Below are 6,166 nucleotides of genomic sequence, written 5' to 3'. Positions count from 1 at the left end.
TATTATTGAAATACACTAGTAATCGGTTACCGTAACCGGTTACCAGCTCGAAAACTCAATATTTTGAAAATAACACACAGTGTAATCGGTTACCGACACCGTAACCAATTACACACCCTCTGCAACAGCAAAACCACATACAGACATCATTTCACTTCCTTCAACTCAATCCAAATCGCACCAGAACTTACATAACACCAAAGTAGTACCAATTTACATAATCTAACACATTTCTATTATGGTTTGGGGCTACCTAACATCAAATACATTCTCAATTCATTCTAATTCATTAATTTTATTCAATTTACATCATTTACCCAAAAATCCCAAAACCTAACATACATCCCAATTGAAATAAACAATACACAAATTCAATCCTATCCTTCACAAACTAATAATAGATGATAATCGGAAAAGCCCCCCCTTACCTTGGCAAAAGTTATTGGTTCTTCCTCTTCCTCTTTCAAAGCTCTTTTACGTTCTCTGCTCTCTTCTCTTATTTTGCTCTTTTATTTTCTATTTTCCAATTTTCCTTCTTTTCTTATTTTATGAAAAACTAGTAACAAACCCGTGCGTTCGCACGGGTTCTAGTACGGGACGCGCATTTGTTTCATATATATTTTTTAATAAAAAAAATTTTGGTTATCCGTGAAAAAATAATAATTAAAAGTATAATTAATAAAAAAATGTTTTGATCAGTAACTTCATGTCCAGTTAATAATCAATATTTGATCAATAACTTCATGTCCTTACATTTTTTTTAATATTAAATGTACATTTTTTTTAATATAATTTTTTAATTAAAATTAATAATTATTATTTGGAAAATAAATAATCAACATTAAGTAACTTCATGTCCCGTTAAAAAAATATTTTCATTAGTAACTCCATGTCGCGTTAATAATCAATATTTTGATCAATAACTTCATGTCCCGTTTCAGATGTACTTTTTTTTTTAATATTAGGTGTACTTTTTCGTATTACATTTAAGATAATTGAAGAGTAAAATGAGATCATTTAATTAGAAAAATGAAGTTATTGTATTAAGTAGGAAAATTGAATTTTAATAAGTCTGTTAAAATTATAACATAGATATAAAGATTTCATAGGTATCACTGAAATTATAATTTTAATTAAAAATTATAATTACAAAATAATTACAAAATATTATTGATTGTGATCTTTTTGGATTTGTATGTTGATATTGTTGAAGATCTTAGTAATTTTTTAAATAATTTTTATAGATTCATGATATTTTAATCTCACAAGCATAAAAAAATATTATTCTTTATTCTTTATATATTAAATAGTAATAATAATTAATAATTTTTTATTTTCAACCACTTTTTGAAAATGATCGATAAATTTCAATTTTTAAAATTCAAAACAATTTTAAATTATTTTTCTTTTTTTAAAAAAGTTAATCGATTATACATATATTTGAAATGAATTATAAAAAAATTTCATAGATGTTAAATGCAAATTAGTTGTTATTTATATTGAGATCTTTATTTTGCATTTATTTCTAAAATCTCTCTTTCTTTTAAATTTGAAAAAATATATTTAAAGTAATAAATTTATTTTTTAAGTTATAAGTAATTAGTATTGTTTAAATATCATTATTTTGGTGTTGGTTTGTTTTGTCTCATAAAAATAAAAATGGTGGTATATTAAAATTTAAAAAAATAAGAGATTCCAAAATTGTTAACAATTAAATTTTTTTTTACAATATATTGAACGATATATATTAAAATATTGAAAAATATGATACTTAATATGAAAATTGTAAGCTATTGTAATATATATTGTTTTCATTTCATTTTAGTTGGTTTTTAAATAGTTGTCAATTCTAGAGTGTTTTTAAAGTAGTATCAATTATAGAATTTAATAAAATAATTATTTAAAAAAATATTGTAACTATAAGTGAATGATATTTAAAAAAATAGACCATAAATTTTGAAAAGAGTAATAATTTTTTTAATAGTGTAATAATGATTATATGGTATAAACAACACCAAATATTAGTAACATAAATTTAAAATTTAGTTTATCTTAATTTTGTTTTATTATTTTCTATTTTCATTTAATGTTAATTTTTTAAAATTGATATTAAATCTATTTATTGGTTTCTCAATTATGACCAATTGTTAATTACAAAAAAAGTTTGAGGGGGTGAATGTTAATTTTTTTAAAAAGATTTGATGTGTTGCAAGTGGACAATTAATTTATATTTATTTTGTTGACTATTTGATAAAAAATATGTCTATCAACATGATGTGTATCAGACTATCTGTTTTGGTTGATAAAAAATATGGTTAAAGAGCAGTCAGAGTGCAACATGCAAAGGCAAGCAGTGGACATACTTGTACCAAAAAACTAAGGCTTGATCATACTATAAAGCACCCAATATACTATTGTAAACAATACATATCTACTGTCAATTATTATAGAGCACCCAATGTAATTAATGTTTGATAGAGTACCTCAATTTATTTAATATATTATATCAACAAATGAGAGAATCAATAATAATCTTACAACAAAAATAGAAAAATGATTGAGAATATTAAAAGTGAATATAAAAATGTATGGGAGGTACCTACATTTATCCGTTGTTCCCTTTAAAAAATAAAATCATGAAAAATTAATTTATTCTCCTTGTAGATACAAAATTGATATAAAATAAAATCAATAAAAAGGAAAGAGATACATATACATGCATCCTCTTCTTGTTAGATCAGGTCATATTCCCTTTGATCATTCTGTGTAAATTCAGAAACAAAAATCAATTTCACTGTAATTAAGAAACAAAGCAGAGAAAAACAGATGTATGATTATGCAAGAAATAAATATAAAAATTTGATTACTTGATAACATGAAACTAAAATATTTGTACATATCTAAAAATGAAAGTAAAACATAAAATCACCAGACCTTGAACATAGATATCTCTGATTTGTTATTGGATCTAGATTCAAAATCTCATCCACAAACTTTTATAGATCTGGAGAAGAAAATGGAAAAGAAACAAAAATATGAGCTTCAAATTATGAAACCCTTATGAGAAACATAAAAAAAAACTAAAATGAAATTAACAAAGAAATCAAATAAAAGATGGAGATTTACCAAATTTCATAAAGGCTCATTCATCAAACTTCTCCGAATTACAAAGTTCCGTCCATAATATTTTTACAGCTCTGAAAATAAAAATAAAACATAAAATCATCAGAACTTGAAGATAAGATACCTTTGATCTACTATTAGCTCCAAATCCAAAATCTCATCTACAATCTTCTACAGATCTGAAGAAGAAAATAGAAGAGAAAAAATAGTAGCTTTAATCAATAAAGTTATAAAAAATTCAACAAAGAAAAAATATTAACAGGTTTAAAGAAATGAGAGAGATTTTGAAAGAGTTGAATGTTGGTATAGTTTTAGGAAAGATATTTAAGAGAGAAGTGGTTTGTATCGATTGAACCAAATCCATGGTTGCAAGCAAAGCTGATAGGTTCAATATGCTGCAGACTTGATATGATAGGAAGGAAAAAAAAAAGAAAAGTAACAAATGGTATTGAGCTGTTTGGTGTAGTTTATTTGGTCACCTCAATTCAATATAGGGAATTTCTTCGACAGCTCGTCAAAAGTTAACAATGCTGCTGGTTTTTGAATCGCTGTAGTACAGGACATTGGTATGCAGGGAATTGAAAATTAGTCTTTCAATTGTAATATATGCTAGAATATGTTAATACTGGGTAGTTAATTTTGTTTGCTGGCTTAGCTGTTATGTTATATTCTGATTGTACTAGATAGTTCAGCAGGGCTGTGATTTATCACCCATGGAGGTGCAGTTCTGTATCAGGTGGTGGATTTTGTACTGTATTAGTCTTTCTTTGCACATCTTGTGCTTAGTATTGACTTTATAATATATTTTGCTTTTTAAAAAAAAATGGTATTGAGAAAAGCAACAGGAAAGAAAACTGAAAAGGCAAGCAAAAGGTTGAGTAAGGGAAATGAAAGAAAATAAAAAGATTATCTGAGTGTAGAGTTAGTGAAAGAAAAAAATTGGAAAAAGAGGATGTCCACGTGGACAGCCTAATTGAAGAGAATTTAGAAAAAGGGTATAAATGGTATTTCAAGAACATCTATCTATCTATCTTATATGATAGATAGAACCAATTTTTAGTAAAGGCCTAACAATCAACACCTCCCCTATACTAAACACAACACTGGCCCAATAACATTATTTCTCAATTTCTCCAATTTAATCCAATTAAAATACCGAATAATCCAAACAATTAATTTAAATTCTAATTAAATTAATAAACAAAAAATATGGGGTGTTACACGTCCAGGAGGAGTGTTGGTTGAATCAGCAGCGCTCTCAAAAGCATCAGTCTTCTGTGGACTTAGGTGGCTATTATTTTATGAACTCACCTTGGCAGCAACATCAGTGTTCTTGGGAGTTTGTTTAGAGGAATCCAAATTTATTGTTGGTTCCTACAAACAGACAATTTCAAATCAGTTTAAGTAAAAAATAATAAAAGTCGAGAAATGGCATAAAATGAAAAGTAAGTTTACCTCAGTTGGAGCCTTCGAAGAAGATGGCTCATTCTGAACACTTACAACAGGTTTGGGAGTATGTGGAGGTTTCTTAGTAATTTTTTTCTTCTTAGCTGGAGTCGGAGTAGGAGGTCGAGAAAAAATCTCACCTTCATCATTTTGTGGTGAAATGGTTTCTTCAGAATCATCACTTATAATTAACTGAGTGATAATGTAAAAACAGCGTAAGAACATTATTTAGATAAGGTTGATTTGACAAAAAATAAAAAGAAGAATGGAACAACTTACCTTTCTCACAGTAGTTGTCTTAGGTTTTTTGACGATGGTAGTGGTGTTTGAGCTACTCTGGCGTTTTCGACCCTAAGAATAAAGTTGGATTAGGAAAAGGTAGCGCAAGAAATATTATTATAAGTTAGGATAAAAGTACCTGTTTGATTGGGTTTTGTTCGGCTTCGACGACAGGGTCAGCACCTACGACACCTGCGAAAACGAAAATTAAAAGTAGATTCTTAATAAAGGATAGAGGGAATTTGAGGTCAAGATGGCTTACTTATGTCTAGTTTATCCTCTAAGAATGCGAAGGCAGTGTTCAACTTGTCGACAAAAGTGGTAGCATTTAACAGTTGGTAGTATTGCCACCACCAGTGTTCAAATTCTTCAGTCGTCAGGTAAGAAGTTTGAAAGGTGAACTTTGGTAGCTCCAAAAATTGTTTATTATGAAACACTCCATGTGTTGCCGAGAGGTAAAGGTTCTTCCCGACCAGCGAATGTCAATTTCGCAAGTGTAAAGGCTTTTTGGTAACATTTGGCTAAGGCCAAACTGTCGAGATACCAAATTAGGTTGATAACTTGTAAATCCGTAGCACTTACCAGTTGATTCTATTCCGTGGGATAGAAAATTCGGAGTCAAGAATGCTGCCCATATGGCATTCAGGTGAGCATGTGTTGTCGGGGTTTTTCCTGGAAAGACATCTTTGAACCAGCTAGGGCCAAAACATCTGTTATAGAATGGAGCCATAGACTAAAGGAAAACTTTACAATCTAGGAAAAGTTTGACAAACTTCATAAAATTCGTCTTGTTGGATTCACATTGGGGAGTCTACAAAGCAAGTTTAATGCTTTCGACACGTTGATCATGCATGACTTCCATGATGGCTGGTGATACAATGAAACCTATGTGTGATTCAAATGTGGCATTCAGTCAGTGTTGTAACAACTGAAGGATAGAAAAACACTTAGAAAGGGGGGGTTTGAATAAGTGTAGTCTAAAAACTTGAACGATAAAAACAATATGCACAGTTATTTTTATCCTGGTTCGTTGTTAACTAAACTACTCCAGTCCACCCCCACGGAGTGATTTACCTCACCTGAGGATTTAATCCACTAATCGCAACAGATTACAATGGTTTTCCACTTAGTCCGCGACTAAGTCTTCTAGAGTATCCTGATCACAACCTGATCACTCCAGGAACAAATGCTTAGACACAAGCTAAGACTTTCTTAGAGTATCCTGACCACCACGTGATCACTCTAATTACAACTGCTTAGACACAAGCTAAGACTTCCTAGAGTATCCTGATCAACACTTGATCACTCTAGTTACTTA

General features: G+C 29.3%; 1 long non-coding RNA gene across 1 annotated transcript; it reads right to left on the bottom strand.

The window, feature by feature from the left end:
* Positions 1 to 2,626: 2,626 nt before the first annotated feature.
* Positions 2,627 to 3,330, bottom strand: LOC131599409 (uncharacterized). The gene is made up of 3 exons (XR_009282753.1): positions 3,127 to 3,330; positions 2,935 to 3,004; positions 2,627 to 2,762 (listed from the first exon to the last, which is right to left on the bottom strand). It is a non-coding gene; the product is annotated as an uncharacterized LOC131599409 (long non-coding RNA).
* Between the last annotated feature and the right edge of the window lie 2,836 nt (positions 3,331 to 6,166).

The sequence above is a fragment of the Vicia villosa genome, linkage group LG4 (assembly GCF_029867415.1).
Source record: "Vicia villosa cultivar HV-30 ecotype Madison, WI linkage group LG4, Vvil1.0, whole genome shotgun sequence".
Taxonomy (NCBI): Eukaryota; Viridiplantae; Streptophyta; class Magnoliopsida; order Fabales; family Fabaceae; genus Vicia; species Vicia villosa.
Note: the sequence above shows the minus strand (reverse complement) of the source record. Positions and strands in the feature narration are given on the sequence as shown.